The sequence below is a fragment of the Pungitius pungitius genome, unplaced genomic scaffold (assembly GCF_949316345.1).
Source record: "Pungitius pungitius unplaced genomic scaffold, fPunPun2.1 scaffold_24, whole genome shotgun sequence".
NCBI lineage: Eukaryota > Metazoa > Chordata > Actinopteri > Perciformes > Gasterosteidae > Pungitius > Pungitius pungitius.
Genome location: NW_026909886.1, coordinates 571,564 through 597,755, shown reverse-complemented (window position 1 = coordinate 597,755; position 26,192 = coordinate 571,564). Strand labels below are relative to the sequence as shown.

General features: G+C 45.8%; 55 non-coding genes across 55 annotated transcripts; all 55 read right to left on the bottom strand.

The window, feature by feature from the left end:
• Positions 1–62: 62 nt before the first annotated feature.
• On the bottom strand, positions 63–181 carry LOC134117435 (5S ribosomal RNA). The gene has a single exon (XR_009948991.1). It is a non-coding gene; the product is annotated as a 5S ribosomal RNA (ribosomal RNA).
• A 339-nt stretch (positions 182–520) lies between these two features.
• On the bottom strand, positions 521–639 carry LOC134117434 (5S ribosomal RNA). The gene has a single exon (XR_009948990.1). It is a non-coding gene; the product is annotated as a 5S ribosomal RNA (ribosomal RNA).
• Positions 640–1,035: 396 nt separating this feature from the next.
• LOC134117433 (5S ribosomal RNA) lies at positions 1,036–1,154 on the bottom strand. The gene has a single exon (XR_009948989.1). It is a non-coding gene; the product is annotated as a 5S ribosomal RNA (ribosomal RNA).
• Positions 1,155–1,493: 339 nt separating this feature from the next.
• On the bottom strand, positions 1,494–1,612 carry LOC134117432 (5S ribosomal RNA). The gene has a single exon (XR_009948988.1). It is a non-coding gene; the product is annotated as a 5S ribosomal RNA (ribosomal RNA).
• Positions 1,613–2,008: 396 nt separating this feature from the next.
• On the bottom strand, positions 2,009–2,127 carry LOC134117431 (5S ribosomal RNA). The gene has a single exon (XR_009948987.1). It is a non-coding gene; the product is annotated as a 5S ribosomal RNA (ribosomal RNA).
• Positions 2,128–2,466: 339 nt separating this feature from the next.
• On the bottom strand, positions 2,467–2,585 carry LOC134117430 (5S ribosomal RNA). Its single transcript, XR_009948986.1, has one exon. It is a non-coding gene; the product is annotated as a 5S ribosomal RNA (ribosomal RNA).
• A 339-nt stretch (positions 2,586–2,924) lies between these two features.
• LOC134117429 (5S ribosomal RNA) lies at positions 2,925–3,043 on the bottom strand. Its single transcript, XR_009948985.1, has one exon. It is a non-coding gene; the product is annotated as a 5S ribosomal RNA (ribosomal RNA).
• A 396-nt stretch (positions 3,044–3,439) lies between these two features.
• On the bottom strand, positions 3,440–3,558 carry LOC134117428 (5S ribosomal RNA). Its single transcript, XR_009948984.1, has one exon. It is a non-coding gene; the product is annotated as a 5S ribosomal RNA (ribosomal RNA).
• A 339-nt stretch (positions 3,559–3,897) lies between these two features.
• On the bottom strand, positions 3,898–4,016 carry LOC134117427 (5S ribosomal RNA). Its single transcript, XR_009948983.1, has one exon. It is a non-coding gene; the product is annotated as a 5S ribosomal RNA (ribosomal RNA).
• Positions 4,017–4,355: 339 nt separating this feature from the next.
• LOC134117425 (5S ribosomal RNA) lies at positions 4,356–4,474 on the bottom strand. The gene has a single exon (XR_009948981.1). It is a non-coding gene; the product is annotated as a 5S ribosomal RNA (ribosomal RNA).
• Positions 4,475–4,870: 396 nt separating this feature from the next.
• Positions 4,871–4,989, bottom strand: LOC134117424 (5S ribosomal RNA). Its single transcript, XR_009948980.1, has one exon. It is a non-coding gene; the product is annotated as a 5S ribosomal RNA (ribosomal RNA).
• A 339-nt stretch (positions 4,990–5,328) lies between these two features.
• Positions 5,329–5,447, bottom strand: LOC134117423 (5S ribosomal RNA). The gene has a single exon (XR_009948979.1). It is a non-coding gene; the product is annotated as a 5S ribosomal RNA (ribosomal RNA).
• A 396-nt stretch (positions 5,448–5,843) lies between these two features.
• Positions 5,844–5,962, bottom strand: LOC134117422 (5S ribosomal RNA). The gene has a single exon (XR_009948978.1). It is a non-coding gene; the product is annotated as a 5S ribosomal RNA (ribosomal RNA).
• A 396-nt stretch (positions 5,963–6,358) lies between these two features.
• Positions 6,359–6,477, bottom strand: LOC134117421 (5S ribosomal RNA). Its single transcript, XR_009948977.1, has one exon. It is a non-coding gene; the product is annotated as a 5S ribosomal RNA (ribosomal RNA).
• A 339-nt stretch (positions 6,478–6,816) lies between these two features.
• Positions 6,817–6,935, bottom strand: LOC134119682 (5S ribosomal RNA). The gene has a single exon (XR_009951235.1). It is a non-coding gene; the product is annotated as a 5S ribosomal RNA (ribosomal RNA).
• A 339-nt stretch (positions 6,936–7,274) lies between these two features.
• Positions 7,275–7,393, bottom strand: LOC134119681 (5S ribosomal RNA). Its single transcript, XR_009951234.1, has one exon. It is a non-coding gene; the product is annotated as a 5S ribosomal RNA (ribosomal RNA).
• A 396-nt stretch (positions 7,394–7,789) lies between these two features.
• On the bottom strand, positions 7,790–7,908 carry LOC134119680 (5S ribosomal RNA). Its single transcript, XR_009951233.1, has one exon. It is a non-coding gene; the product is annotated as a 5S ribosomal RNA (ribosomal RNA).
• Positions 7,909–8,247: 339 nt separating this feature from the next.
• LOC134119679 (5S ribosomal RNA) lies at positions 8,248–8,366 on the bottom strand. Its single transcript, XR_009951232.1, has one exon. It is a non-coding gene; the product is annotated as a 5S ribosomal RNA (ribosomal RNA).
• Positions 8,367–8,705: 339 nt separating this feature from the next.
• Positions 8,706–8,824, bottom strand: LOC134119678 (5S ribosomal RNA). The gene has a single exon (XR_009951231.1). It is a non-coding gene; the product is annotated as a 5S ribosomal RNA (ribosomal RNA).
• Positions 8,825–9,220: 396 nt separating this feature from the next.
• Positions 9,221–9,339, bottom strand: LOC134119676 (5S ribosomal RNA). Its single transcript, XR_009951229.1, has one exon. It is a non-coding gene; the product is annotated as a 5S ribosomal RNA (ribosomal RNA).
• Positions 9,340–9,678: 339 nt separating this feature from the next.
• Positions 9,679–9,797, bottom strand: LOC134119675 (5S ribosomal RNA). Its single transcript, XR_009951228.1, has one exon. It is a non-coding gene; the product is annotated as a 5S ribosomal RNA (ribosomal RNA).
• A 396-nt stretch (positions 9,798–10,193) lies between these two features.
• On the bottom strand, positions 10,194–10,312 carry LOC134119674 (5S ribosomal RNA). The gene has a single exon (XR_009951227.1). It is a non-coding gene; the product is annotated as a 5S ribosomal RNA (ribosomal RNA).
• A 339-nt stretch (positions 10,313–10,651) lies between these two features.
• On the bottom strand, positions 10,652–10,770 carry LOC134119673 (5S ribosomal RNA). Its single transcript, XR_009951226.1, has one exon. It is a non-coding gene; the product is annotated as a 5S ribosomal RNA (ribosomal RNA).
• A 396-nt stretch (positions 10,771–11,166) lies between these two features.
• Positions 11,167–11,285, bottom strand: LOC134119672 (5S ribosomal RNA). Its single transcript, XR_009951225.1, has one exon. It is a non-coding gene; the product is annotated as a 5S ribosomal RNA (ribosomal RNA).
• A 339-nt stretch (positions 11,286–11,624) lies between these two features.
• LOC134119671 (5S ribosomal RNA) lies at positions 11,625–11,743 on the bottom strand. The gene has a single exon (XR_009951224.1). It is a non-coding gene; the product is annotated as a 5S ribosomal RNA (ribosomal RNA).
• Positions 11,744–12,082: 339 nt separating this feature from the next.
• LOC134117587 (5S ribosomal RNA) lies at positions 12,083–12,201 on the bottom strand. The gene has a single exon (XR_009949143.1). It is a non-coding gene; the product is annotated as a 5S ribosomal RNA (ribosomal RNA).
• A 396-nt stretch (positions 12,202–12,597) lies between these two features.
• LOC134119670 (5S ribosomal RNA) lies at positions 12,598–12,716 on the bottom strand. Its single transcript, XR_009951223.1, has one exon. It is a non-coding gene; the product is annotated as a 5S ribosomal RNA (ribosomal RNA).
• A 339-nt stretch (positions 12,717–13,055) lies between these two features.
• Positions 13,056–13,174, bottom strand: LOC134119669 (5S ribosomal RNA). Its single transcript, XR_009951222.1, has one exon. It is a non-coding gene; the product is annotated as a 5S ribosomal RNA (ribosomal RNA).
• A 396-nt stretch (positions 13,175–13,570) lies between these two features.
• LOC134119668 (5S ribosomal RNA) lies at positions 13,571–13,689 on the bottom strand. The gene has a single exon (XR_009951221.1). It is a non-coding gene; the product is annotated as a 5S ribosomal RNA (ribosomal RNA).
• A 339-nt stretch (positions 13,690–14,028) lies between these two features.
• Positions 14,029–14,147, bottom strand: LOC134119667 (5S ribosomal RNA). The gene has a single exon (XR_009951220.1). It is a non-coding gene; the product is annotated as a 5S ribosomal RNA (ribosomal RNA).
• A 339-nt stretch (positions 14,148–14,486) lies between these two features.
• LOC134119665 (5S ribosomal RNA) lies at positions 14,487–14,605 on the bottom strand. The gene has a single exon (XR_009951218.1). It is a non-coding gene; the product is annotated as a 5S ribosomal RNA (ribosomal RNA).
• Positions 14,606–14,944: 339 nt separating this feature from the next.
• LOC134119664 (5S ribosomal RNA) lies at positions 14,945–15,063 on the bottom strand. Its single transcript, XR_009951217.1, has one exon. It is a non-coding gene; the product is annotated as a 5S ribosomal RNA (ribosomal RNA).
• A 396-nt stretch (positions 15,064–15,459) lies between these two features.
• Positions 15,460–15,578, bottom strand: LOC134119663 (5S ribosomal RNA). The gene has a single exon (XR_009951216.1). It is a non-coding gene; the product is annotated as a 5S ribosomal RNA (ribosomal RNA).
• A 339-nt stretch (positions 15,579–15,917) lies between these two features.
• LOC134119662 (5S ribosomal RNA) lies at positions 15,918–16,036 on the bottom strand. The gene has a single exon (XR_009951215.1). It is a non-coding gene; the product is annotated as a 5S ribosomal RNA (ribosomal RNA).
• A 396-nt stretch (positions 16,037–16,432) lies between these two features.
• On the bottom strand, positions 16,433–16,551 carry LOC134119661 (5S ribosomal RNA). Its single transcript, XR_009951214.1, has one exon. It is a non-coding gene; the product is annotated as a 5S ribosomal RNA (ribosomal RNA).
• Positions 16,552–16,890: 339 nt separating this feature from the next.
• Positions 16,891–17,009, bottom strand: LOC134119660 (5S ribosomal RNA). The gene has a single exon (XR_009951213.1). It is a non-coding gene; the product is annotated as a 5S ribosomal RNA (ribosomal RNA).
• A 339-nt stretch (positions 17,010–17,348) lies between these two features.
• LOC134119408 (5S ribosomal RNA) lies at positions 17,349–17,467 on the bottom strand. The gene has a single exon (XR_009950961.1). It is a non-coding gene; the product is annotated as a 5S ribosomal RNA (ribosomal RNA).
• A 396-nt stretch (positions 17,468–17,863) lies between these two features.
• LOC134119659 (5S ribosomal RNA) lies at positions 17,864–17,982 on the bottom strand. Its single transcript, XR_009951212.1, has one exon. It is a non-coding gene; the product is annotated as a 5S ribosomal RNA (ribosomal RNA).
• Positions 17,983–18,321: 339 nt separating this feature from the next.
• On the bottom strand, positions 18,322–18,440 carry LOC134119658 (5S ribosomal RNA). The gene has a single exon (XR_009951211.1). It is a non-coding gene; the product is annotated as a 5S ribosomal RNA (ribosomal RNA).
• A 339-nt stretch (positions 18,441–18,779) lies between these two features.
• LOC134119657 (5S ribosomal RNA) lies at positions 18,780–18,898 on the bottom strand. The gene has a single exon (XR_009951210.1). It is a non-coding gene; the product is annotated as a 5S ribosomal RNA (ribosomal RNA).
• A 396-nt stretch (positions 18,899–19,294) lies between these two features.
• LOC134119656 (5S ribosomal RNA) lies at positions 19,295–19,413 on the bottom strand. Its single transcript, XR_009951209.1, has one exon. It is a non-coding gene; the product is annotated as a 5S ribosomal RNA (ribosomal RNA).
• A 339-nt stretch (positions 19,414–19,752) lies between these two features.
• LOC134119654 (5S ribosomal RNA) lies at positions 19,753–19,871 on the bottom strand. The gene has a single exon (XR_009951207.1). It is a non-coding gene; the product is annotated as a 5S ribosomal RNA (ribosomal RNA).
• A 339-nt stretch (positions 19,872–20,210) lies between these two features.
• On the bottom strand, positions 20,211–20,329 carry LOC134119653 (5S ribosomal RNA). The gene has a single exon (XR_009951206.1). It is a non-coding gene; the product is annotated as a 5S ribosomal RNA (ribosomal RNA).
• A 396-nt stretch (positions 20,330–20,725) lies between these two features.
• LOC134119652 (5S ribosomal RNA) lies at positions 20,726–20,844 on the bottom strand. Its single transcript, XR_009951205.1, has one exon. It is a non-coding gene; the product is annotated as a 5S ribosomal RNA (ribosomal RNA).
• Positions 20,845–21,183: 339 nt separating this feature from the next.
• LOC134119651 (5S ribosomal RNA) lies at positions 21,184–21,302 on the bottom strand. The gene has a single exon (XR_009951204.1). It is a non-coding gene; the product is annotated as a 5S ribosomal RNA (ribosomal RNA).
• A 396-nt stretch (positions 21,303–21,698) lies between these two features.
• LOC134119650 (5S ribosomal RNA) lies at positions 21,699–21,817 on the bottom strand. The gene has a single exon (XR_009951203.1). It is a non-coding gene; the product is annotated as a 5S ribosomal RNA (ribosomal RNA).
• A 339-nt stretch (positions 21,818–22,156) lies between these two features.
• LOC134119649 (5S ribosomal RNA) lies at positions 22,157–22,275 on the bottom strand. The gene has a single exon (XR_009951202.1). It is a non-coding gene; the product is annotated as a 5S ribosomal RNA (ribosomal RNA).
• Positions 22,276–22,671: 396 nt separating this feature from the next.
• Positions 22,672–22,790, bottom strand: LOC134119648 (5S ribosomal RNA). Its single transcript, XR_009951201.1, has one exon. It is a non-coding gene; the product is annotated as a 5S ribosomal RNA (ribosomal RNA).
• A 339-nt stretch (positions 22,791–23,129) lies between these two features.
• LOC134119647 (5S ribosomal RNA) lies at positions 23,130–23,248 on the bottom strand. The gene has a single exon (XR_009951200.1). It is a non-coding gene; the product is annotated as a 5S ribosomal RNA (ribosomal RNA).
• A 396-nt stretch (positions 23,249–23,644) lies between these two features.
• LOC134119646 (5S ribosomal RNA) lies at positions 23,645–23,763 on the bottom strand. The gene has a single exon (XR_009951199.1). It is a non-coding gene; the product is annotated as a 5S ribosomal RNA (ribosomal RNA).
• Positions 23,764–24,102: 339 nt separating this feature from the next.
• LOC134119645 (5S ribosomal RNA) lies at positions 24,103–24,221 on the bottom strand. The gene has a single exon (XR_009951198.1). It is a non-coding gene; the product is annotated as a 5S ribosomal RNA (ribosomal RNA).
• Positions 24,222–24,560: 339 nt separating this feature from the next.
• On the bottom strand, positions 24,561–24,679 carry LOC134119643 (5S ribosomal RNA). The gene has a single exon (XR_009951196.1). It is a non-coding gene; the product is annotated as a 5S ribosomal RNA (ribosomal RNA).
• A 339-nt stretch (positions 24,680–25,018) lies between these two features.
• Positions 25,019–25,137, bottom strand: LOC134119642 (5S ribosomal RNA). Its single transcript, XR_009951195.1, has one exon. It is a non-coding gene; the product is annotated as a 5S ribosomal RNA (ribosomal RNA).
• Positions 25,138–25,533: 396 nt separating this feature from the next.
• On the bottom strand, positions 25,534–25,652 carry LOC134119641 (5S ribosomal RNA). Its single transcript, XR_009951194.1, has one exon. It is a non-coding gene; the product is annotated as a 5S ribosomal RNA (ribosomal RNA).
• Positions 25,653–25,991: 339 nt separating this feature from the next.
• Positions 25,992–26,110, bottom strand: LOC134119640 (5S ribosomal RNA). The gene has a single exon (XR_009951193.1). It is a non-coding gene; the product is annotated as a 5S ribosomal RNA (ribosomal RNA).
• Between the last annotated feature and the right edge of the window lie 82 nt (positions 26,111–26,192).

Here is a 26,192-nt window from a genome sequence, read left to right as displayed (position 1 = left end):
TTTACAATTGTGTAGGTGTACAATCTGCGGCGCTGGGCGGCTTTCGGAGAGAGAAGTGAAAAAGCTTACGGCACCTGGGATTCCCAGGCGGTCTTCCATCCAGGTACTAACCAGGCCCTGCTCTGCTTAGCTTCCGAGATCAGACGAGATCGGGCGGAACCAGAGAGGTATGGCCGTAAGCTGCTCTTTATCTTTTTCCTAATCCTTTATAATGCGTCAAAAAATTATGTCACGCCTGCCGTTGGCATCTTTGTGTGGGTTAAATAAGGGTATGCAAAGAAGGCTGTGACATCCTAAGCCGAAAATTGGATGGACTAGAGAAGACCCGCCCAGGAGTCCCAGCCAATCGGTGGATGGCCATTGCAGTCCCCGCCACCTCAAATGGCCTGACGATGGTATGGACGTAAGCCACCTTTCATCTTCTTCCTATTGCATCTCTTCTACAATGTGAAATGCTTTTTACAATTGTGTAGGTGTACAATCTGCGGCGCTGGGCGGCTTTCGGAGAGAGAAGTGAAAAAGCTTACGGCACCTGGGATTCCCAGGCGGTCTTCCATCCAGGTACTAACCAGGCCCTGCTCTGCTTAGCTTCCGAGATCAGACGAGATCGGGCGGAACCAGAGAGGTATGGCCGTAAGCTGCTTTTTACCTTTTTCCTAATCCTTTAAAACGTGTCAAAGATAATCAGAAGAGTTTCTTTTTCTAAAATTGAAGCAGTTCTTAGGATTGGCAAGAGAGGTTCCTAAAACCTGAAGGTAACTTTACTTTTCTTCACTGGCAATTCTAACATGTTGGGTTAGCACCTGTATTTCAACGGCTAAATTACAAACAAAAGTATGCCAATTGTTAAATGTGGATCAACACTAATTTAGCAACCATGAAACGGAATCATTTTTGATTATATTGTCTAAGTTCCTTATATATCCAACGTTAAAACAACACTAAACATGCATCTCTTCGACAATGTGATATACTTTTTGTAATTTGTAGGTGTACAATCTGCGGCGCTCGGCGGCTTCCAGAGAGAAGTGAAAAAGCTTACGGCACCTGGGATTCCCAGGCGGTCTTCCATCCAGGTACTAACCAGGCCCTGCTCTGCTTAGCTTCCGAGATCAGACGAGATCGGGCGGAACCAGAGAGGTATGGCCGTAAGCTGCTCTTTATCTTTTTCCTAATCCTTTATAATGCGTCAAAAAATTATGTCACGCCTGCCGTTGGCATCTTTGTGTGGGTTAAATAAGGGTATGCAAAGAAGGCTGTGACATCCTATGCCGAAAATTGGATGGACTAGAGAAGACCCGCCCAGGAGTCCCAGCCAATCGGTGGATGGCCATTGCAGTCCCCGCCACCTCAAATGGCCTGACGATGGTACGGACGTAAGCCACCTTTCATCTTCTTCCTATTGCATCTCTTCTACAATGTGAAATGCTTTTTACAATTGTGTAGGTGTACAATCTGCGGCGCTGGGCGGCTTTCGGAGAGAGAAGTGAAAAAGCTTACGGCACCTGGGATTCCCAGGCGGTCTTCCATCCAGGTACTAACCAGGCCCTGCTCTGCTTAGCTTCCGAGATCAGACGAGATCGGGCGGAACCAGAGAGGTATGGCCGTAAGCTGCTTTTTATCTTTTTCCTAATCCTTTAAAACGTGTCAAAGATAATCAGAAGAGTTTGTTTTTCTAAAATTGAAGCAGTTCTTAGGATTGGCAAGAGAGGTTCCTAAAACCTGAAGGTAACTTTACTTTTCTTCACTGGCAATTCTAACATGTTGGGTTAGCACCTGTATTTGAACGGCTAAATTACAAACAAAAGTATGCCAATTGTTAAATGTTGATCAACACTAATTTAGCAACCATGAAACGGAATCATTTTTGATGATATTGTCTAAGTTCCTTATATATCCAACGTTAAAACAACACTAAACATGCATCTCTTCGACAATGTGATATACTTTTTGTAATTTGTAGGTGTACAATCTGCGGCGCTCGGCGGCTTCCAGAGAGAAGTGAAAAAGCTTACGGCACCTGGGATTCCCAGGCGGTCTTCCATCCAGGTACTAACCAGGCCCTGCTCTGCTTAGCTTCCGAGATCAGACGAGATCGGGCGGAACCAGAGAGGTATGGCCGTAAGCTGCTTTTTATCTTTTTCCTAATCCTTTATAATGCGTCAAAAAATTATGTCACGCCTGCCGTTGGCATCTTTGTGTGGGTTAAATAAGGGTATGCAAAGAAGGCTGTGACATCCTATGCCGAAAATTGGATGGACTAGAGAAGACCCGCCCAGGAGTCCCAGCCAATCGGTGGATGGCCATTGCAGTCCCCGCCACCTCAAATGGCCTGACGATGGTATGGACGTAAGCCACCTTTCATCATCTTCCTATTGCATCTCTTCTACAATGTGAAATGCTTTTTACAATTGTGTAGGTGTACAATCTGCGGCGCTGGGCGGCTTTCGGAGAGAGAAGTGAAAAAGCTTACGGCACCTGGGATTCCCAGGCGGTCTTCCATCCAGGTACTAACCAGGCCCTGCTCTGCTTAGCTTCCGAGATCAGACGAGATCGGGCGGAACCAGAGAGGTATGGCCGTAAGCTGCTCTTTATCTTTTTCCTAATCCTTTATAATGCGTCAAAAAATTATGTCACGCCTGCCGTTGGCATCTTTGTGTGGGTTAAATAAGGGTATGCAAAGAAGGCTGTGACATCCTAAGCCGAAAATTGGATGGACTAGAGAAGACCCGCCCAGGAGTCCCAGCCAATCGGTGGATGGCCATTGCAGTCCCCGCCACCTCAAATGGCCTGACGATGGTATGGACGTAAGCCACCTTTCATCTTCTTCCTATTGCATCTCTTCTACAATGTGAAATGCTTTTTACAATTGTGTAGGTGTACAATCTGCGGCGCTGGGCGGCTTTCGGAGAGAGAAGTGAAAAAGCTTACGGCACCTGGGATTCCCAGGCGGTCTTCCATCCAGGTACTAACCAGGCCCTGCTCTGCTTAGCTTCCGAGATCAGACGAGATCGGGCGGAACCAGAGAGGTATGGCCGTAAGCTGCTTTTTACCTTTTTCCTAATCCTTTAAAACGTGTCAAAGATAATCAGAAGAGTTTCTTTTTCTAAAATTGAAGCAGTTCTTAGGATTGGCAAGAGAGGTTCCTAAAACCTGAAGGTAACTTTACTTTTCTTCACTGGCAATTCTAACATGTTGGGTTAGCACCTGTATTTCAACGGCTAAATTACAAACAAAAGTATGCCAATTGTTAAATGTTGATCAACACTAATTTAGCAACCATGAAACGGAATCATTTTTGATGATATTGTCTAAGTTCCTTATATATCCAACGTTAAAACAACACTAAACATGCATCTCTTCGACAATGTGATATACTTTTTGTAATTTGTAGGTGTACAATCTGCGGCGCTCGGCGGCTTCCAGAGAGAAGTGAAAAAGCTTACGGCACCTGGGATTCCCAGGCGGTCTTCCATCCAGGTACTAACCAGGCCCTGCTCTGCTTAGCTTCCGAGATCAGACGAGATCGGGCGGAACCAGAGAGGTATGGCCGTAAGCTGCTTTTTATCTTTTTCCTAATCCTTTATAATGCGTCAAAAAATTATGTCACGCCTGCCGTTGGCATCTTTGTGTGGGTTAAATAAGGGTATGCAAAGAAGGCTGTGACATCCTATGCCGAAAATTGGATGGACTAGAGAAGACCCGCCCAGGAGTCCCAGCCAATCGGTGGATGGCCATTGCAGTCCCCGCCACCTCAAATGGCCTGACGATGGTATGGACGTAAGCCACCTTTCATCTTCTTCCTATTGCATCTCTTCTACAATGTGAAATGCTTTTTACAATTGTGTAGGTGTACAATCTGCGGCGCTGGGCGGCTTTCGGAGAGAGAAGTGAAAAAGCTTACGGCACCTGGGATTCCCAGGCGGTCTTCCATCCAGGTACTAACCAGGCCCTGCTCTGCTTAGCTTCCGAGATCAGACGAGATCGGGCGGAACCAGAGAGGTATGGCCGTAAGCTGCTCTTTATCTTTTTCCTAATCCTTTATAATGCGTCAAAAAATTATGTCACGCCTGCCGTTGGCATCTTTGTGTGGGTTAAATAAGGGTATGCAAAGAAGGCTGTGACATCCTAAGCCGAAAATTGGATGGACTAGAGAAGACCCGCCCAGGAGTCCCAGCCAATCGGTGGATGGCCATTGCAGTCCCCGCCACCTCAAATGGCCTGACGATGGTATGGACGTAAGCCACCTTTCATCTTCTTCCTATTGCATCTCTTCTACAATGTGAAATGCTTTTTACAATTGTGTAGGTGTACAATCTGCGGCGCTGGGCGGCTTTCGGAGAGAGAAGTGAAAAAGCTTACGGCACCTGGGATTCCCAGGCGGTCTTCCATCCAGGTACTAACCAGGCCCTGCTCTGCTTAGCTTCCGAGATCAGACGAGATCGGGCGGAACCAGAGAGGTATGGCCGTAAGCTGCTTTTTACCTTTTTCCTAATCCTTTAAAACGTGTCAAAGATAATCAGAAGAGTTTCTTTTTCTAAAATTGAAGCAGTTCTTAGGATTGGCAAGAGAGGTTCCTAAAACCTGAAGGTAACTTTACTTTTCTTCACTGGCAATTCTAACATGTTGGGTTAGCACCTGTATTTCAACGGCTAAATTACAAACAAAAGTATGCCAATTGTTAAATGTTGATCAACACTAATTTAGCAACCATGAAACGGAATCATTTTTGATTATATTGTCTACGTTCCTTATATATCCAACGTTAAAACAACACTAAACATGCATCTCTTCGACAATGTGATATACTTTTTGTAATTTGTAGGTGTACAATCTGCGGCGCTCGGCGGCTTCCAGAGAGAAGTGAAAAAGCTTACGGCACCTGGGATTCCCAGGCGGTCTTCCATCCAGGTACTAACCAGGCCCTGCTCTGCTTAGCTTCCGAGATCAGACGAGATCGGGCGGAACCAGAGAGGTATGGCCGTAAGCTGCTCTTTATCTTTTTCCTAATCCTTTATAATGCGTCAAAAAATTATGTCACGCCTGCCGTTGGCATCTTTGTGTGGGTTAAATAAGGGTATGCAAAGAAGGCTGTGACATCCTATGCCGAAAATTGGATGGACTAGAGAAGACCCGCCCAGGAGTCCCAGCCAATCGGTGGATGGCCATTGCAGTCCCCGCCACCTCAAATGGCCTGACGATGGTACGGACGTAAGCCACCTTTCATCTTCTTCCTATTGCATCTCTTCTACAATGTGAAATGCTTTTTACAATTGTGTAGGTGTACAATCTGCGGCGCTGGGCGGCTTTCGGAGAGAGAAGTGAAAAAGCTTACGGCACCTGGGATTCCCAGGCGGTCTTCCATCCAGGTACTAACCAGGCCCTGCTCTGCTTAGCTTCCGAGATCAGACGAGATCGGGCGGAACCAGAGAGGTATGGCCGTAAGCTGCTTTTTACCTTTTTCCTAATCCTTTAAAACGTGTCAAAGATAATCAGAAGAGTTTCTTTTTCTAAAATTGAAGCAGTTCTTAGGATTGGCAAGAGAGGTTCCTAAAACCTGAAGGTAACTTTACTTTTCTTCACTGGCAATTCTAACATGTTGGGTTAGCACCTGTATTTCAACGGCTAAATTACAAACAAAAGTATGCCAATTGTTAAATGTTGATCAACACTAATTTAGCAACCATGAAACGGAATCATTTTTGATTATATTGTCTAAGTTCCTTATATATCCAACGTTAAAACAACACTAAACATGCATCTCTTCGACAATGTGATATACTTTTTGTAATTTGTAGGTGTACAATCTGCGGCGCTCGGCGGCTTCCAGAGAGAAGTGAAAAAGCTTACGGCACCTGGGATTCCCAGGCGGTCTTCCATCCAGGTACTAACCAGGCCCTGCTCTGCTTAGCTTCCGAGATCAGACGAGATCGGGCGGAACCAGAGAGGTATGGCCGTAAGCTGCTTTTTATCTTTTTCCTAATCCTTTAAAACGTGTCAAAGATAATCAGAAGAGTTTGTTTTTCTAAAATTGAAGCAGTTCTTAGGATTGGCAAGAGAGGTTCCTAAAACCTGAAGGTAACTTTACTTTTCTTCACTGGCAATTCTAACATGTTGGGTTAGCACCTGTATTTGAACGGCTAAATTACAAACAAAAGTATGCCAATTGTTAAATGTTGATCAACACTAATTTAGCAACCATGAAACGGAATCATTTTTGATGATATTGTCTAAGTTCCTTATATATCCAACGTTAAAACAACACTAAACATGCATCTCTTCGACAATGTGATATACTTTTTGTAATTTGTAGGTGTACAATCTGCGGCGCTCGGCGGCTTCCAGAGAGAAGTGAAAAAGCTTACGGCACCTGGGATTCCCAGGCGGTCTTCCATCCAGGTACTAACCAGGCCCTGCTCTGCTTAGCTTCCGAGATCAGACGAGATCGGGCGGAACCAGAGAGGTATGGCCGTAAGCTGCTCTTTATCTTTTTCCTAATCCTTTATAATGCGTCAAAAAATTATGTCACGCCTGCCGTTGGCATCTTTGTGTGGGTTAAATAAGGGTATGCAAAGAAGGCTGTGACATCCTATGCCGAAAATTGGATGGACTAGAGAAGACCCGCCCAGGAGTCCCAGCCAATCGGTGGATGGCCATTGCAGTCCCCGCCACCTCAAATGGCCTGACGATGGTACGGACGTAAGCCACCTTTCATCATCTTCCTATTGCATCTCTTCTACAATGTGAAATGCTTTTTACAATTGTGTAGGTGTACAATCTGCGGCGCTGGGCGGCTTTCGGAGAGAGAAGTGAAAAAGCTTACGGCACCTGGGATTCCCAGGCGGTCTTCCATCCAGGTACTAACCAGGCCCTGCTCTGCTTAGCTTCCGAGATCAGACGAGATCGGGCGGAACCAGAGAGGTATGGCCGTAAGCTGCTCTTTATCTTTTTCCTAATCCTTTATAATGCGTCAAAAAATTATGTCACGCCTGCCGTTGGCATCTTTGTGTGGGTTAAATAAGGGTATGCAAAGAAGGCTGTGACATCCTAAGCCGAAAATTGGATGGACTAGAGAAGACCCGCCCAGGAGTCCCAGCCAATCGGTGGATGGCCATTGCAGTCCCCGCCACCTCAAATGGCCTGACGATGGTATGGACGTAAGCCACCTTTCATCTTCTTCCTATTGCATCTCTTCTACAATGTGAAATGCTTTTTACAATTGTGTAGGTGTACAATCTGCGGCGCTGGGCGGCTTTCGGAGAGAGAAGTGAAAAAGCTTACGGCACCTGGGATTCCCAGGCGGTCTTCCATCCAGGTACTAACCAGGCCCTGCTCTGCTTAGCTTCCGAGATCAGACGAGATCGGGCGGAACCAGAGAGGTATGGCCGTAAGCTGCTTTTTACCTTTTTCCTAATCCTTTAAAACGTGTCAAAGATAATCAGAAGAGTTTCTTTTTCTAAAATTGAAGCAGTTCTTAGGATTGGCAAGAGAGGTTCCTAAAACCTGAAGGTAACTTTACTTTTCTTCACTGGCAATTCTAACATGTTGGGTTAGCACCTGTATTTCAACGGCTAAATTACAAACAAAAGTATGCCAATTGTTAAATGTTGATCAACACTAATTTAGCAACCATGAAACGGAATCATTTTTGATGATATTGTCTAAGTTCCTTATATATCCAACGTTAAAACAACACTAAACATGCATCTCTTCGACAATGTGATATACTTTTTGTAATTTGTAGGTGTACAATCTGCGGCGCTCGGCGGCTTCCAGAGAGAAGTGAAAAAGCTTACGGCACCTGGGATTCCCAGGCGGTCTTCCATCCAGGTACTAACCAGGCCCTGCTCTGCTTAGCTTCCGAGATCAGACGAGATCGGGCGGAACCAGAGAGGTATGGCCGTAAGCTGCTTTTTATCTTTTTCCTAATCCTTTATAATGCGTCAAAAAATTATGTCACGCCTGCCGTTGGCATCTTTGTGTGGGTTAAATAAGGGTATGCAAAGAAGGCTGTGACATCCTATGCCGAAAATTGGATGGACTAGAGAAGACCCGCCCAGGAGTCCCAGCCAATCGGTGGATGGCCATTGCAGTCCCCGCCACCTCAAATGGCCTGACGATGGTATGGACGTAAGCCACCTTTCATCTTCTTCCTATTGCATCTCTTCTACAATGTGAAATGCTTTTTACAATTGTGTAGGTGTACAATCTGCGGCGCTGGGCGGCTTTCGGAGAGAGAAGTGAAAAAGCTTACGGCACCTGGGATTCCCAGGCGGTCTTCCATCCAGGTACTAACCAGGCCCTGCTCTGCTTAGCTTCCGAGATCAGACGAGATCGGGCGGAACCAGAGAGGTATGGCCGTAAGCTGCTCTTTATCTTTTTCCTAATCCTTTATAATGCGTCAAAAAATTATGTCACGCCTGCCGTTGGCATCTTTGTGTGGGTTAAATAAGGGTATGCAAAGAAGGCTGTGACATCCTAAGCCGAAAATTGGATGGACTAGAGAAGACCCGCCCAGGAGTCCCAGCCAATCGGTGGATGGCCATTGCAGTCCCCGCCACCTCAAATGGCCTGACGATGGTATGGACGTAAGCCACCTTTCATCTTCTTCCTATTGCATCTCTTCTACAATGTGAAATGCTTTTTACAATTGTGTAGGTGTACAATCTGCGGCGCTGGGCGGCTTTCGGAGAGAGAAGTGAAAAAGCTTACGGCACCTGGGATTCCCAGGCGGTCTTCCATCCAGGTACTAACCAGGCCCTGCTCTGCTTAGCTTCCGAGATCAGACGAGATCGGGCGGAACCAGAGAGGTATGGCCGTAAGCTGCTTTTTACCTTTTTCCTAATCCTTTAAAACGTGTCAAAGATAATCAGAAGAGTTTCTTTTTCTAAAATTGAAGCAGTTCTTAGGATTGGCAAGAGAGGTTCCTAAAACCTGAAGGTAACTTTACTTTTCTTCACTGGCAATTCTAACATGTTGGGTTAGCACCTGTATTTCAACGGCTAAATTACAAACAAAAGTATGCCAATTGTTAAATGTTGATCAACACTAATTTAGCAACCATGAAACGGAATCATTTTTGATTATATTGTCTACGTTCCTTATATATCCAACGTTAAAACAACACTAAACATGCATCTCTTCGACAATGTGATATACTTTTTGTAATTTGTAGGTGTACAATCTGCGGCGCTCGGCGGCTTCCAGAGAGAAGTGAAAAAGCTTACGGCACCTGGGATTCCCAGGCGGTCTTCCATCCAGGTACTAACCAGGCCCTGCTCTGCTTAGCTTCCGAGATCAGACGAGATCGGGCGGAACCAGAGAGGTATGGCCGTAAGCTGCTCTTTATCTTTTTCCTAATCCTTTATAATGCGTCAAAAAATTATGTCACGCCTGCCGTTGGCATCTTTGTGTGGGTTAAATAAGGGTATGCAAAGAAGGCTGTGACATCCTATGCCGAAAATTGGATGGACTAGAGAAGACCCGCCCAGGAGTCCCAGCCAATCGGTGGATGGCCATTGCAGTCCCCGCCACCTCAAATGGCCTGACGATGGTACGGACGTAAGCCACCTTTCATCTTCTTCCTATTGCATCTCTTCTACAATGTGAAATGCTTTTTACAATTGTGTAGGTGTACAATCTGCGGCGCTGGGCGGCTTTCGGAGAGAGAAGTGAAAAAGCTTACGGCACCTGGGATTCCCAGGCGGTCTTCCATCCAGGTACTAACCAGGCCCTGCTCTGCTTAGCTTCCGAGATCAGACGAGATCGGGCGGAACCAGAGAGGTATGGCCGTAAGCTGCTTTTTATCTTTTTCCTAATCCTTTAAAACGTGTCAAAGATAATCAGAAGAGTTTGTTTTTCTAAAATTGAAGCAGTTCTTAGGATTGGCAAGAGAGGTTCCTAAAACCTGAAGGTAACTTTACTTTTCTTCACTGGCAATTCTAACATGTTGGGTTAGCACCTGTATTTGAACGGCTAAATTACAAACAAAAGTATGCCAATTGTTAAATGTTGATTAACACTAATTTAGCAACCATGAAACGGAATCATTTTTGATGATATTGTCTAAGTTCCTTATATATCCAACGTTAAAACAACACTAAACATGCATCTCTTCGACAATGTGATATACTTTTTGTAATTTGTAGGTGTACAATCTGCGGCGCTCGGCGGCTTCCAGAGAGAAGTGAAAAAGCTTACGGCACCTGGGATTCCCAGGCGGTCTTCCATCCAGGTACTAACCAGGCCCTGCTCTGCTTAGCTTCCGAGATCAGACGAGATCGGGCGGAACCAGAGAGGTATGGCCGTAAGCTGCTCTTTATCTTTTTCCTAATCCTTTATAATGCGTCAAAAAATTATGTCACGCCTGCCGTTGGCATCTTTGTGTGGGTTAAATAAGGGTATGCAAAGAAGGCTGTGACATCCTATGCCGAAAATTGGATGGACTAGAGAAGACCCGCCCAGGAGTCCCAGCCAATCGGTGGATGGCCATTGCAGTCCCCGCCACCTCAAATGGCCTGACGATGGTACGGACGTAAGCCACCTTTCATCTTCTTCCTATTGCATCTCTTCTACAATGTGAAATGCTTTTTACAATTGTGTAGGTGTACAATCTGCGGCGCTGGGCGGCTTTCGGAGAGAGAAGTGAAAAAGCTTACGGCACCTGGGATTCCCAGGCGGTCTTCCATCCAGGTACTAACCAGGCCCTGCTCTGCTTAGCTTCCGAGATCAGACGAGATCGGGCGGAACCAGAGAGGTATGGCCGTAAGCTGCTTTTTATCTTTTTCCTAATCCTTTAAAACGTGTCAAAGATAATCAGAAGAGTTTGTTTTTCTAAAATTGAAGCAGTTCTTAGGATTGGCAAGAGAGGTTCCTAAAACCTGAAGGTAACTTTACTTTTCTTCACTGGCAATTCTAACATGTTGGGTTAGCACCTGTATTTGAACGGCTAAATTACAAACAAAAGTATGCCAATTGTTAAATGTTGATCAACACTAATTTAGCAACCATAAAACGGAATCAATTTTGATGATACTGTCTAAGTTCCTTATATATCCAACGTTAAAACAACACTAAACATGCATCTCTTCGACAATGTGATATACTTTTTGTAATTTGTAGGTGTACAATCTGCGGCGCTCGGCGGCTTCCAGAGAGAAGTGAAAAAGCTTACGGCACCTGGGATTCCCAGGCGGTCTTCCATCCAGGTACTAACCAGGCCCTGCTCTGCTTAGCTTCCGAGATCAGACGAGATCGGGCGGAACCAGAGAGGTATGGCCGTAAGCTGCTCTTTATCTTTTTCCTAATCCTTTATAATGCGTCAAAAAATTATGTCACGCCTGCCGTTGGCATCTTTGTGTGGGTTAAATAAGGGTATGCAAAGAAGGCTGTGACATCCTATGCCGAAAATTGGATGGACTAGAGAAGACCCGCCCAGGAGTCCCAGCCAATCGGTGGATGGCCATTGCAGTCCCCGCCACCTCAAATGGCCTGACGATGGTATGGACGTAAGCCACCTTTCATCTTCTTCCTATTGCATCTCTTCTACAATGTGAAATGCTTTTTACAATTGTGTAGGTGTACAATCTGCGGCGCTGGGCGGCTTTCGGAGAGAGAAGTGAAAAAGCTTACGGCACCTGGGATTCCCAGGCGGTCTTCCATCCAGGTACTAACCAGGCCCTGCTCTGCTTAGCTTCCGAGATCAGACGAGATCGGGCGGAACCAGAGAGGTATGGCCGTAAGCTGCTCTTTATCTTTTTCCTAATCCTTTATAATGCGTCAAAAAATTATGTCACGCCTGCCGTTGGCATCTTTGTGTGGGTTAAATAAGGGTATGCAAAGAAGGCTGTGACATCCTAAGCCGAAAATTGGATGGACTAGAGAAGACCCGCCCAGGAGTCCCAGCCAATCGGTGGATGGCCATTGCAGTCCCCGCCACCTCAAATGGCCTGACGATGGTATGGACGTAAGCCACCTTTCATCTTCTTCCTATTGCATCTCTTCTACAATGTGAAATGCTTTTTACAATTGTGTAGGTGTACAATCTGCGGCGCTGGGCGGCTTTCGGAGAGAGAAGTGAAAAAGCTTACGGCACCTGGGATTCCCAGGCGGTCTTCCATCCAAGTACTAACCAGGCCCTGCTCTGCTTAGCTTCCGAGATCAGACGAGATCGGGCGGAACCAGAGAGGTATGGCCGTAAGCTGCTTTTTACCTTTTTCCTAATCCTTTAAAACGTGTCAAAGATAATCAGAAGAGTTTCTTTTTCTAAAATTGAAGCAGTTCTTAGGATTGGCAAGAGAGGTTCCTAAAACCTGAAGGTAACTTTACTTTTCTTCACTGGCAATTCTAACATGTTGGGTTAGCACCTGTATTTCAACGGCTAAATTACAAACAAAAGTATGCCAATTGTTAAATGTGGATCAACACTAATTTAGCAACCATGAAACGGAATCATTTTTGATTATATTGTCTAAGTTCCTTATATATCCAACGTTAAAACAACACTAAACATGCATCTCTTCGACAATGTGATATACTTTTTGTAATTTGTAGGTGTACAATCTGCGGCGCTCGGCGGCTTCCAGAGAGAAGTGAAAAAGCTTACGGCACCTGGGATTCCCAGGCGGTCTTCCATCCAGGTACTAACCAGGCCCTGCTCTGCTTAGCTTCCGAGATCAGACGAGATCGGGCGGAACCAGAGAGGTATGGCCGTAAGCTGCTCTTTATCTTTTTCCTAATCCTTTATAATGCGTCAAAAAATTATGTCACGCCTGCCGTTGGCATCTTTGTGTGGGTTAAATAAGGGTATGCAAAGAAGGCTGTGACATCCTATGCCGAAAATTGGATGGACTAGAGAAGACCCGCCCAGGAGTCCCAGCCAATCGGTGGATGGCCATTGCAGTCCCCGCCACCTCAAATGGCCTGACGATGGTACGGACGTAAGCCACCTTTCATCTTCTTCCTATTGCATCTCTTCTACAATGTGAAATGCTTTTTACAATTGTGTAGGTGTACAATCTGCGGCGCTGGGCGGCTTTCGGAGAGAGAAGTGAAAAAGCTTACGGCACCTGGGATTCCCAGGCGGTCTTCCATCCAGGTACTAACCAGGCCCTGCTCTGCTTAGCTTCCGAGATCAGACGAGATCGGGCGGAACCAGAGAGGTATGGCCGTAAGCTGCTTTTTACCTTTTTCCTAATCCTTTAAAACGTGTCAAAGATAATCAGAAGAGTTTGTTTTTCTAAAATTGAAGCAGTTCTTAGGATTGGCAAGAGAGGTTCCTAAAACCTGAAGGTAACTTTACTTTTCTTCACTGGCAATTCTAACATGTTGGGTTAGCACCTGTATTTGAACGGCTAAATTACAAACAAAAGTATGCCAATTGTTAAATGTTGATCAACACTAATTTAGCAACCATGAAACGGAATCATTTTTGATGATATTGTCTAAGTTCCTTATATATCCAACGTTAAAACAACACTAAACATGCATCTCTTCGACAATGTGATATACTTTTTGTAATTTGTAGGTGTACAATCTGCGGCGCTCGGCGGCTTCCAGAGAGAAGTGAAAAAGCTTACGGCACCTGGGATTCCCAGGCGGTCTTCCATCCAGGTACTAACCAGGCCCTGCTCTGCTTAGCTTCCGAGATCAGACGAGATCGGGCGGAACCAGAGAGGTATGGCCGTAAGCTGCTCTTTATCTTTTTCCTAATCCTTTATAATGCGTCAAAAAATTATGTCACGCCTGCCGTTGGCATCTTTGTGTGGGTTAAATAAGGGTATGCAAAGAAGGCTGTGACATCCTATGCCGAAAATTGGATGGACTAGAGAAGACCCGCCCAGGAGTCCCAGCCAATCGGTGGATGGCCATTGCAGTCCCCGCCACCTCAAATGGCCTGACGATGGTATGGACGTAAGCCACCTTTCATCTTCTTCCTATTGCATCTCTTCTACAATGTGAAATGCTTTTTACAATTGTGTAGGTGTACAATCTGCGGCGCTGGGCGGCTTTCGGAGAGAGAAGTGAAAAAGCTTACGGCACCTGGGATTCCCAGGCGGTCTTCCATCCAGGTACTAACCAGGCCCTGCTCTGCTTAGCTTCCGAGATCAGACGAGATCGGGCGGAACCAGAGAGGTATGGCCGTAAGCTGCTCTTTATCTTTTTCCTAATCCTTTATAATGCGTCAAAAAATTATGTCACGCCTGCCGTTGGCATCTTTGTGTGGGTTAAATAAGGGTATGCAAAGAAGGCTGTGACATCCTAAGCCGAAAATTGGATGGACTAGAGAAGACCCGCCCAGGAGTCCCAGCCAATCGGTGGATGGCCATTGCAGTCCCCGCCACCTCAAATGGCCTGACGATGGTATGGACGTAAGCCACCTTTCATCTTCTTCCTATTGCATCTCTTCTACAATGTGAAATGCTTTTTACAATTGTGTAGGTGTACAATCTGCGGCGCTGGGCGGCTTTCGGAGAGAGAAGTGAAAAAGCTTACGGCACCTGGGATTCCCAGGCGGTCTTCCATCCAGGTACTAACCAGGCCCTGCTCTGCTTAGCTTCCGAGATCAGACGAGATCGGGCGGAACCAGAGAGGTATGGCCGTAAGCTGCTCTTTATCTTTTTCCTAATCCTTTATAATGCGTCAAAAAATTATGTCACGCCTGCCGTTGGCATCTTTGTGTGGGTTAAATAAGGGTATGCAAAGAAGGCTGTGACATCCTAAGCCGAAAATTGGATGGACTAGAGAAGACCCGCCCAGGAGTCCCAGCCAATCGGTGGATGGCCATTGCAGTCCCCGCCACCTCAAATGGCCTGACGATGGTATGGACGTAAGCCACCTTTCATCTTCTTCCTATTGCATCTCTTCTACAATGTGAAATGCTTTTTACAATTGTGTAGGTGTACAATCTGCGGCGCTGGGCGGCTTTCGGAGAGAGAAGTGAAAAAGCTTACGGCACCTGGGATTCCCAGGCGGTCTTCCATCCAGGTACTAACCAGGCCCTGCTCTGCTTAGCTTCCGAGATCAGACGAGATCGGGCGGAACCAGAGAGGTATGGCCGTAAGCTGCTTTTTACCTTTTTCCTAATCCTTTAAAACGTGTCAAAGATAATCAGAAGAGTTTCTTTTTCTAAAATTGAAGCAGTTCTTAGGATTGGCAAGAGAGGTTCCTAAAACCTGAAGGTAACTTTACTTTTCTTCACTGGCAATTCTAACATGTTGGGTTAGCACCTGTATTTCAACGGCTAAATTACAAACAAAAGTATGCCAATTGTTAAATGTGGATCAACACTAATTTAGCAACCATGAAACGGAATCATTTTTGATTATATTGTCTAAGTTCCTTATATATCCAACGTTAAAACAACACTAAACATGCATCTCTTCGACAATGTGATATACTTTTTGTAATTTGTAGGTGTACAATCTGCGGCGCTCGGCGGCTTCCAGAGAGAAGTGAAAAAGCTTACGGCACCTGGGATTCCCAGGCGGTCTTCCATCCAGGTACTAACCAGGCCCTGCTCTGCTTAGCTTCCGAGATCAGACGAGATCGGGCGGAACCAGAGAGGTATGGCCGTAAGCTGCTCTTTATCTTTTTCCTAATCCTTTATAATGCGTCAAAAAATTATGTCACGCCTGCCGTTGGCATCTTTGTGTGGGTTAAATAAGGGTATGCAAAGAAGGCTGTGACATCCTATGCCGAAAATTGGATGGACTAGAGAAGACCCGCCCAGGAGTCCCAGCCAATCGGTGGATGGCCATTGCAGTCCCCGCCACCTCAAATGGCCTGACGATGGTACGGACGTAAGCCACCTTTCATCTTCTTCCTATTGCATCTCTTCTACAATGTGAAATGCTTTTTACAATTGTGTAGGTGTACAATCTGCGGCGCTGGGCGGCTTTCGGAGAGAGAAGTGAAAAAGCTTACGGCACCTGGGATTCCCAGGCGGTCTTCCATCCAGGTACTAACCAGGCCCTGCTCTGCTTAGCTTCCGAGATCAGACGAGATCGGGCGGAACCAGAGAGGTATGGCCGTAAGCTGCTTTTTATCTTTTTCCTAATCCTTTAAAACGTGTCAAAGATAATCAGAAGAGTTTGTTTTTCTAAAATTGAAGCAGTTCTTAGGATTGGCAAGAGAGGTTCCTAAAACCTGAAGGTAACTTTACTTTTCTTCACTGGCAATTCTAACATGTTGGGTTAGCACCTGTATTTGAACGGCTAAATTACAAACAAAAGTATGCCAATTGTTAAATGTTGATCAACACTAATTTAGCAACCATGAAACGGAATCATTTTTGATGATATTGTCTAAGTTCCTTATATATCCAACGTTAAAACAACACTAAACATGCATCTCTTCGACAATGTGATATACTTTTTGTAATTTGTAGGTGTACAATCTGCGGCGCTCGGCGGCTTCCAGAGAGAAGTGAAAAAGCTTACGGCACCTGGGATTCCCAGGCGGTCTTCCATCCAGGTACTAACCAGGCCCTGCTCTGCTTAGCTTCCGAGATCAGACGAGATCGGGCGGAACCAGAGAGGTATGGCCGTAAGCTGCTTTTTATCTTTTTCCTAATCCTTTATAATGCGTCAAAAAATTATGTCACGCCTGCCGTTGGCATCTTTGTGTGGGTTAAATAAGGGTATGCAAAGAAGGCTGTGACATCCTATGCCGAAAATTGGATGGACTAGAGAAGACCCGCCCAGGAGTCCCAGCCAATCGGTGGATGGCCATTGCAGTCCCCGCCACCTCAAATGGCCTGACGATGGTATGGACGTAAGCCACCTTTCATCATCTTCCTATTGCATCTCTTCTACAATGTGAAATGCTTTTTACAATTGTGTAGGTGTACAATCTGCGGCGCTGGGCGGCTTTCGGAGAGAGAAGTGAAAAAGCTTACGGCACCTGGGATTCCCAGGCGGTCTTCCATCCAGGTACTAACCAGGCCCTGCTCTGCTTAGCTTCCGAGATCAGACGAGATCGGGCGGAACCAGAGAGGTATGGCCGTAAGCTGCTCTTTATCTTTTTCCTAATCCTTTATAATGCGTCAAAAAATTATGTCACGCCTGCCGTTGGCATCTTTGTGTGGGTTAAATAAGGGTATGCAAAGAAGGCTGTGACATCCTAAGCCGAAAATTGGATGGACTAGAGAAGACCCGCCCAGGAGTCCCAGCCAATCGGTGGATGGCCATTGCAGTCCCCGCCACCTCAAATGGCCTGACGATGGTATGGACGTAAGCCACCTTTCATCTTCTTCCTATTGCATCTCTTCTACAATGTGAAATGCTTTTTACAATTGTGTAGGTGTACAATCTGCGGCGCTGGGCGGCTTTCGGAGAGAGAAGTGAAAAAGCTTACGGCACCTGGGATTCCCAGGCGGTCTTCCATCCAGGTACTAACCAGGCCCTGCTCTGCTTAACTTCCGAGATCAGACGAGATCGGGCGGAACCAGAGAGGTATGGCCGTAAGCTGCTTTTTACCTTTTTCCTAATCCTTTAAAACGTGTCAAAGATAATCAGAAGAGTTTCTTTTTCTAAAATTGAAGCAGTTCTTAGGATTGGCAAGAGAGGTTCCTAAAACCTGAAGGTAACTTTACTTTTCTTCACTGGCAATTCTAACATGTTGGGTTAGCACCTGTATTTCAACGGCTAAATTACAAACAAAAGTATGCCAATTGTTAAATGTTGATCAACACTAATTTAGCAACCATGAAACGGAATCATTTTTGATGATATTGTCTAAGTTCCTTATATATCCAACGTTAAAACAACACTAAACATGCATCTCTTCGACAATGTGATATACTTTTTGTAATTTGTAGGTGTACAATCTGCGGCGCTCGGCGGCTTCCAGAGAGAAGTGAAAAAGCTTACGGCACCTGGGATTCCCAGGCGGTCTTCCATCCAGGTACTAACCAGGCCCTGCTCTGCTTAGCTTCCGAGATCAGACGAGATCGGGCGGAACCAGAGAGGTATGGCCGTAAGCTGCTTTTTATCTTTTTCCTAATCCTTTATAATGCGTCAAAAAATTATGTCACGCCTGCCGTTGGCATCTTTGTGTGGGTTAAATAAGGGTATGCAAAGAAGGCTGTGACATCCTATGCCGAAAATTGGATGGACTAGAGAAGACCCGCCCAGGAGTCCCAGCCAATCGGTGGATGGCCATTGCAGTCCCCGCCACCTCAAATGGCCTGACGATGGTATGGACGTAAGCCACCTTTCATCTTCTTCCTATTGCATCTCTTCTACAATGTGAAATGCTTTTTACAATTGTGTAGGTGTACAATCTGCGGCGCTGGGCGGCTTTCGGAGAGAGAAGTGAAAAAGCTTACGGCACCTGGGATTCCCAGGCGGTCTTCCATCCAGGTACTAACCAGGCCCTGCTCTGCTTAGCTTCCGAGATCAGACGAGATCGGGCGGAACCAGAGAGGTATGGCCGTAAGCTGCTCTTTATCTTTTTCCTAATCCTTTATAATGCGTCAAAAAATTATGTCACGCCTGCCGTTGGCATCTTTGTGTGGGTTAAATAAGGGTATGCAAAGAAGGCTGTGACATCCTAAGCCGAAAATTGGATGGACTAGAGAAGACCCGCCCAGGAGTCCCAGCCAATCGGTGGATGGCCATTGCAGTCCCCGCCACCTCAAATGGCCTGACGATGGTATGGACGTAAGCCACCTTTCATCTTCTTCCTATTGCATCTCTTCTACAATGTGAAATGCTTTTTACAATTGTGTAGGTGTACAATCTGCGGCGCTGGGCGGCTTTCGGAGAGAGAAGTGAAAAAGCTTACGGCACCTGGGATTCCCAGGCGGTCTTCCATCCAGGTACTAACCAGGCCCTGCTCTGCTTAGCTTCCGAGATCAGACGAGATCGGGCGGAACCAGAGAGGTATGGCCGTAAGCTGCTTTTTACCTTTTTCCTAATCCTTTAAAACGTGTCAAAGATAATCAGAAGAGTTTCTTTTTCTAAAATTGAAGCAGTTCTTAGGATTGGCAAGAGAGGTTCCTAAAACCTGAAGGTAACTTTACTTTTCTTCACTGGCAATTCTAACATGTTGGGTTAGCACCTGTATTTCAACGGCTAAATTACAAACAAAAGTATGCCAATTGTTAAATGTTGATCAACACTAATTTAGCAACCATGAAACGGAATCATTTTTGATGATATTGTCTAAGTTCCTTATATATCCAACGTTAAAACAACACTAAACATGCATCTCTTCGACAATGTGATATACTTTTTGTAATTTGTAGGTGTACAATCTGCGGCGCTCGGCGGCTTCCAGAGAGAAGTGAAAAAGCTTACGGCACCTGGGATTCCCAGGCGGTCTTCCATCCAGGTACTAACCAGGCCCTGCTCTGCTTAGCTTCCGAGATCAGACGAGATCGGGCGGAACCAGAGAGGTATGGCCGTAAGCTGCTTTTTATCTTTTTCCTAATCCTTTATAATGCGTCAAAAAATTATGTCACGCCTGCCGTTGGCATCTTTGTGTGGGTTAAATAAGGGTATGCAAAGAAGGCTGTGACATCCTATGCCGAAAATTGGATGGACTAGAGAAGACCCGCCCAGGAGTCCCAGCCAATCGGTGGATGGCCATTGCAGTCCCCGCCACCTCAAATGGCCTGACGATGGTATGGACGTAAGCCACCTTTCATCTTCTTCCTATTGCATCTCTTCTACAATGTGAAATGCTTTTTACAATTGTGTAGGTGTACAATCTGCGGCGCTGGGCGGCTTTCGGAGAGAGAAGTGAAAAAGCTTACGGCACCTGGGATTCCCAGGCGGTCTTCCATCCAGGTACTAACCAGGCCCTGCTCTGCTTAGCTTCCGAGATCAGACGAGATCGGGCGGAACCAGAGAGGTATGGCCGTAAGCTGCTCTTTATCTTTTTCCTAATCCTTTATAATGCGTCAAAAAATTATGTCACGCCTGCCGTTGGCATCTTTGTGTGGGTTAAATAAGGGTATGCAAAGAAGGCTGTGACATCCTAAGCCGAAAATTGGATGGACTAGAGAAGACCCGCCCAGGAGTCCCAGCCAATCGGTGGATGGCCATTGCAGTCCCCGCCACCTCAAATGGCCTGACGATGGTATGGACGTAAGCCACCTTTCATCTTCTTCCTATTGCATCTCTTCTACAATGTGAAATGCTTTTTACAATTGTGTAGGTGTACAATCTGCGGCGCTGGGCGGCTTTCGGAGAGAGAAGTGAAAAAGCTTACGGCACCTGGGATTCCCAGGCGGTCTTCCATCCAGGTACTAACCAGGCCCTGCTCTGCTTAGCTTCCGAGATCAGACGAGATCGGGCGGAACCAGAGAGGTATGGCCGTAAGCTGCTTTTTACCTTTTTCCTAATCCTTTAAAACGTGTCAAAGATAATCAGAAGAGTTTCTTTTTCTAAAATTGAAGCAGTTCTTAGGATTGGCAAGAGAGGTTCCTAAAACCTGAAGGTAACTTTACTTTTCTTCACTGGCAATTCTAACATGTTGGGTTAGCACCTGTATTTCAACGGCTAAATTACAAACAAAAGTATGCCAATTGTTAAATGTTGATCAACACTAATTTAGCAACCATGAAACGGAATCATTTTTGATTATATTGTCTAAGTTCCTTATATATCCAACGTTAAAACAACACTAAACATGCATCTCTTCGACAATGTGATATACTTTTTGTAATTTGTAGGTGTACAATCTGCGGCGCTCGGCGGCTTCCAGAGAGAAGTGAAAAAGCTTACGGCACCTGGGATTCCCAGGCGGTCTTCCATCCAGGTACTAACCAGGCCCTGCTCTGCTTAGCTTCCGAGATCAGACGAGATCGGGCGGAACCAGAGAGGTATGGCCGTAAGCTGCTCTTTATCTTTTTCCTAATCCTTTATAATGCGTCAAAAAATTATGTCACGCCTGCCGTTGGCATCTTTGTGTGGGTTAAATAAGGGTATGCAAAGAAGGCTGTGACATCCTATGCCGAAAATTGGATGGACTAGAGAAGACCCGCCCAGGAGTCCCAGCCAATCGGTGGATGGCCATTGCAGTCCCCGCCACCTCAAATGGCCTGACGATGGTACGGACGTAAGCCACCTTTCATCTTCTTCCTATTGCATCTCTTCTACAATGTGAAATGCTTTTTACAATTGTGTAGGTGTACAATCTGCGGCGCTGGGCGGCTTTCGGAGAGAGAAGTGAAAAAGCTTACGGCACCTGGGATTCCCAGGCGGTCTTCCATCCAGGTACTAACCAGGCCCTGCTCTGCTTAGCTTCCGAGATCAGACGAGATCGGGCGGAACCAGAGAGGTATGGCCGTAAGCTGCTTTTTATCTTTTTCCTAATCCTTTAAAACGTGTCAAAGATAATCAGAAGAGTTTGTTTTTCTAAAATTGAAGCAGTTCTTAGGATTGGCAAGAGAGGTTCCTAAAACCTGAAGGTAACTTTACTTTTCTTCACTGGCAATTCTAACATGTTGGGTTAGCACCTGTATTTGAACGGCTAAATTACAAACAAAAGTATGCCAATTGTTAAATGTTGATCAACACTAATTTAGCAACCATGAAACGGAATCATTTTTGATCATATTGTCTAAGTTCCTTATATATCCAACGTTAAAACAACACTAAACATGCATCTCTTCGACAATGTGATATACTTTTTGTAATTTGTAGGTGTACAATCTGCGGCGCTCGGCGGCTTCCAGAGAGAAGTGAAAAAGCTTACGGCACCTGGGATTCCCAGGCGGTCTTCCATCCAGGTACTAACCAGGCCCTGCTCTGCTTAGCTTCCGAGATCAGACGAGATCGGGCGGAACCAGAGAGGTATGGCCGTAAGCTGCTCTTTATCTTTTTCCTAATCCTTTATAATGCGTCAAAAAATTATGTCACGCCTGCCGTTGGCATCTTTGTGTGGGTTAAATAAGGGTATGCAAAGAAGGCTGTGACATCCTATGCCGAAAATTGGATGGACTAGAGAAGACCCGCCCAGGAGTCCCAGCCAATCGGTGGATGGCCATTGCAGTCCCCGCCACCTCAAATGGCCTGACGATGGTACGGACGTAAGCCACCTTTCATCTTCTTCCTATTGCATCTCTTCTACAATGTGAAATGCTTTTTACAATTGTGTAGGTGTACAATCTGCGGCGCTGGGCGGCTTTCGGAGAGAGAAGTGAAAAAGCTTACGGCACCTGGGATTCCCAGGCGGTCTTCCATCCAGGTACTAACCAGGCCCTGCTCTGCTTAGCTTCCGAGATCAGACGAGATCGGGCGGAACCAGAGAGGTATGGCCGTAAGCTGCTTTTTATCTTTTTCCTAATCCTTTAAAACGTGTCAAAGATAATCAGAAGAGTTTGTTTTTCTAAAATTGAAGCAGTTCTTAGGATTGGCAAGAGAGGTTCCTAAAACCTGAAGGTAACTTTACTTTTCTTCACTGGCAATTCTAACATGTTGGGTTAGCACCTGTATTTGAACGGCTAAATTACAAACAAAAGTATGCCAATTGTTAAATGTTGATCAACACTAATTTAGCAACCATGAAACGGAATCATTTTTGATCATATTGTCTAAGTTCCTTATATATCCAACGTTAAAACAACACTAAACATGCATCTCTTCGACAATGTGATATACTTTTTGTAATTTGTAGGTGTACAATCTGCGGCGCTCGGCGGCTTCCAGAGAGAAGTGAAAAAGCTTACGGCACCTGGGATTCCCAGGCGGTCTTCCATCCAGGTACTAACCAGGCCCTGCTCTGCTTAGCTTCCGAGATCAGACGAGATCGGGCGGAACCAGAGAGGTATGGCCGTAAGCTGCTCTTTATCTTTTTCCTAATCCTTTATAATGCGTCAAAAAATTATGTCACGCCTGCCGTTGGCATCTTTGTGTGGGTTAAATAAGGGTATGCAAAGAAGGCTGTGACATCCTATGCCGAAAATTGGATGGACTAGAGAAGACCCGCCCAGGAGTCCCAGCCAATCGGTGGATGGCCATTGCAGTCCCCGCCACCTCAAATGGCCTGACGATGGTACGGACGTAAGCCACCTTTCATCTTCTTCCTATTGCATCTCTTCTACAATGTGAAATGCTTTTTACAATTGTGTAGGTGTACAATCTGCGGCGCTGGGCGGCTTTCGGAGAGAGAAGTGAAAAAGCTTACGGCACCTGGGATTCCCAGGCGGTCTTCCATCCAGGTACTAACCAGGCCCTGCTCTGCTTAGCTTCCGAGATCAGACGAGATCGGGCGGAACCAGAGAGGTATGGCCGTAAGCTGCTTTTTATCTTTTTCCTAATCCTTTAAAACGTGTCAAAGATAATCAGAAGAGTTTGTTTTTCTAAAATTGAAGCAGTTCTTAGGATTGGCAAGAGAGGTTCCTAAAACCTGAAGGTAACTTTACTTTTCTTCACTGGCAATTCTAACATGTTGGGTTAGCACCTGTATTTGAACGGCTAAATTACAAACAAAAGTATGCCAATTGTTAAATGTTGATCAACACTAATTTAGCAACCATGAAACGGAATCATTTTTGATGATATTGTCTAAGTTCCTTATATATCCAACGTTAAAACAACACTAAACATGCATCTCTTCGACAATGTGATATACTTTTTGTAATTTGTAGGTGTACAATCTGCGGCGCTCGGCGGCTTCCAGAGAGAAGTGAAAAAGCTTACGGCACCTGGGATTCCCAGGCGGTCTTCCATCCAGGTACTAACCAGGCCCTGCTCTGCTTAGCTTCCGAGATCAGACGAGATCGGGCGGAACCAGAGAGGTATGGCCGTAAGCTGCTTTTTATCTTTTTCCTAATCCTTTATAATGCGTCAAAAAATTATGTCACGCCTGCCGTTGGCATCTTTGTGTGGGTTAAATAAGGGTATGCAAAGAAGGCTGTGACATCCTATGCCGAAAATTGGATGGACTAGAGAAGACCCGCCCAGGAGTCCCAGCCAATCGGTGGATGGCCATTGCAGTCCCCGCCACCTCAAATGGCCTGACGATGGTATGGACGTAAGCCACCTTTCATCTTCTTCCTATTGCATCTCTTCTACAATGTGAAATGCTTTTTACAATTGTGTAGGTGTACAATCTGCGGCGCTGGGCGGCTTTCGGAGAGAGAAGTGAAAAAGCTTACGGCACCTGGGATTCCCAGGCGGTCTTCCATCCAGGTACTAACCAGGCCCTGCTCTGCTTAGCTTCCGAGATCAGACGAGATCGGGCGGAACCAGAGAGGTATGGCCGTAAGCTGCTCTTTATCTTTTTCCTAATCCTTTATAATGCGTCAAAAAATTATGTCACGCCTGCCGTTGGCATCTTTGTGTGGGTTAAATAAGGGTATGCAAAGAAGGCTGTGACATCCTAAGCCGAAAATTGGATGGACTAGAGAAGACCCGCCCAGGAGTCCCAGCCAATCGGTGGATGGCCATTGCAGTCCCCGCCACCTCAAATGGCCTGACGATGGTATGGACGTAAGCCACCTTTCATCTTCTTCCTATTGCATCTCTTCTACAATGTGAAATGCTTTTTACAATTGTGTAGGTGTACAATCTGCGGCGCTGGGCGGCTTTCGGAGAGAGAAGTGAAAAAGCTTACGGCACCTGGGATTCCCAGGCGGTCTTCCATCCAGGTACTAACCAGGCCCTGCTCTGCTTAGCTTCCGAGATCAGACGAGATCGGGCGGAACCAGAGAGGTATGGCCGTAAGCTGCTCTTTATCTTTTTCCTAATCCTTTATAATGCGTCAAAAAATTATGTCACGCCTGCCGTTGGCATCTTTGTGTGGGTTAAATAAGGGTATGCAAAGAAGGCTGTGACATCCTAAGCCGAAAATTGGATGGACTAGAGAAGACCCGCCCAGGAGTCCCAGCCAATCGGTGGATGGCCATTGCAGTCCCCGCCACCTCAAATGGCCTGACGATGGTATGGACGTAAGCCACCTTTCATCTTCTTCCTATTGCATCTCTTCTACAATGTGAAATGCTTTTTACAATTGTGTAGGTGTACAATCTGCGGCGCTGGGCGGCTTTCGGAGAGAGAAGTGAAAAAGCTTACGGCACCTGGGATTCCCAGGCGGTCTTCCATCCAGGTACTAACCAGGCCCTGCTCTGCTTAGCTTCCGAGATCAGACGAGATCGGGCGGAACCAGAGAGGTATGGCCGTAAGCTGCTTTTTACCTTTTTCCTAATCCTTTAAAACGTGTCAAAGATAATCAGAAGAGTTTCTTTTTCTAAAATTGAAGCAGTTCTTAGGATTGGCAAGAGAGGTTCCTAAAACCTGAAGGTAACTTTACTTTTCTTCACTGGCAATTCTAACATGTTGGGTTAGCACCTGTATTTCAACGGCTAAATTACAAACAAAAGTATGCCAATTGTTAAATGTTGATCAACACTAATTTAGCAACCATGAAACGGAATCATTTTTGATTATATTGTCTAAGTTCCTTATATATCCAACGTTAAAACAACACTAAACATGCATCTCTTCGACAATGTGATATACTTTTTGTAATTTGTAGGTGTACAATCTGCGGCGCTCGGCGGCTTCCAGAGAGAAGTGAAAAAGCTTACGGCACCTGGGATTCCCAGGCGGTCTTCCATCCAGGTACTAACCAGGCCCTGCTCTGCTTAGCTTCCGAGATCAGACGAGATCGGGCGGAACCAGAGAGGTATGGCCGTAAGCTGCTCTTTATCTTTTTCCTAATCCTTTATAATGCGTCAAAAAATTATGTCACGCCTGCCGTTGGCATCTTTGTGTGGGTTAAATAAGGGTATGCAAAGAAGGCTGTGACATCCTATGCCGAAAATTGGATGGACTAGAGAAGACCCGCCCAGGAGTCCCAGCCAATCGGTGGATGGCCATTGCAGTCCCCGCCACCTCAAATGGCCTGACGATGGTACGGACGTAAGCCACCTTTCATCTTCTTCCTATTGCATCTCTTCTACAATGTGAAATGCTTTTTACAATTGTGTAGGTGTACAATCTGCGGCGCTGGGCGGCTTTCGGAGAGAGAAGTGAAAAAGCTTACGGCACCTGGGATTCCCAGGCGGTCTTCCATCCAGGTACTAACCAGGCCCTGCTCTGCTTAGCTTCCGAGATCAGACGAGATCGGGCGGAACCAGAGAGGTATGGCCGTAAGCTGCTTTTTATCTTTTTCCTAATCCTTTAAAACGTGTCAAAGATAATCAGAAGAGTTTCTTTTTCTAAAATTGAAGCAGTTCT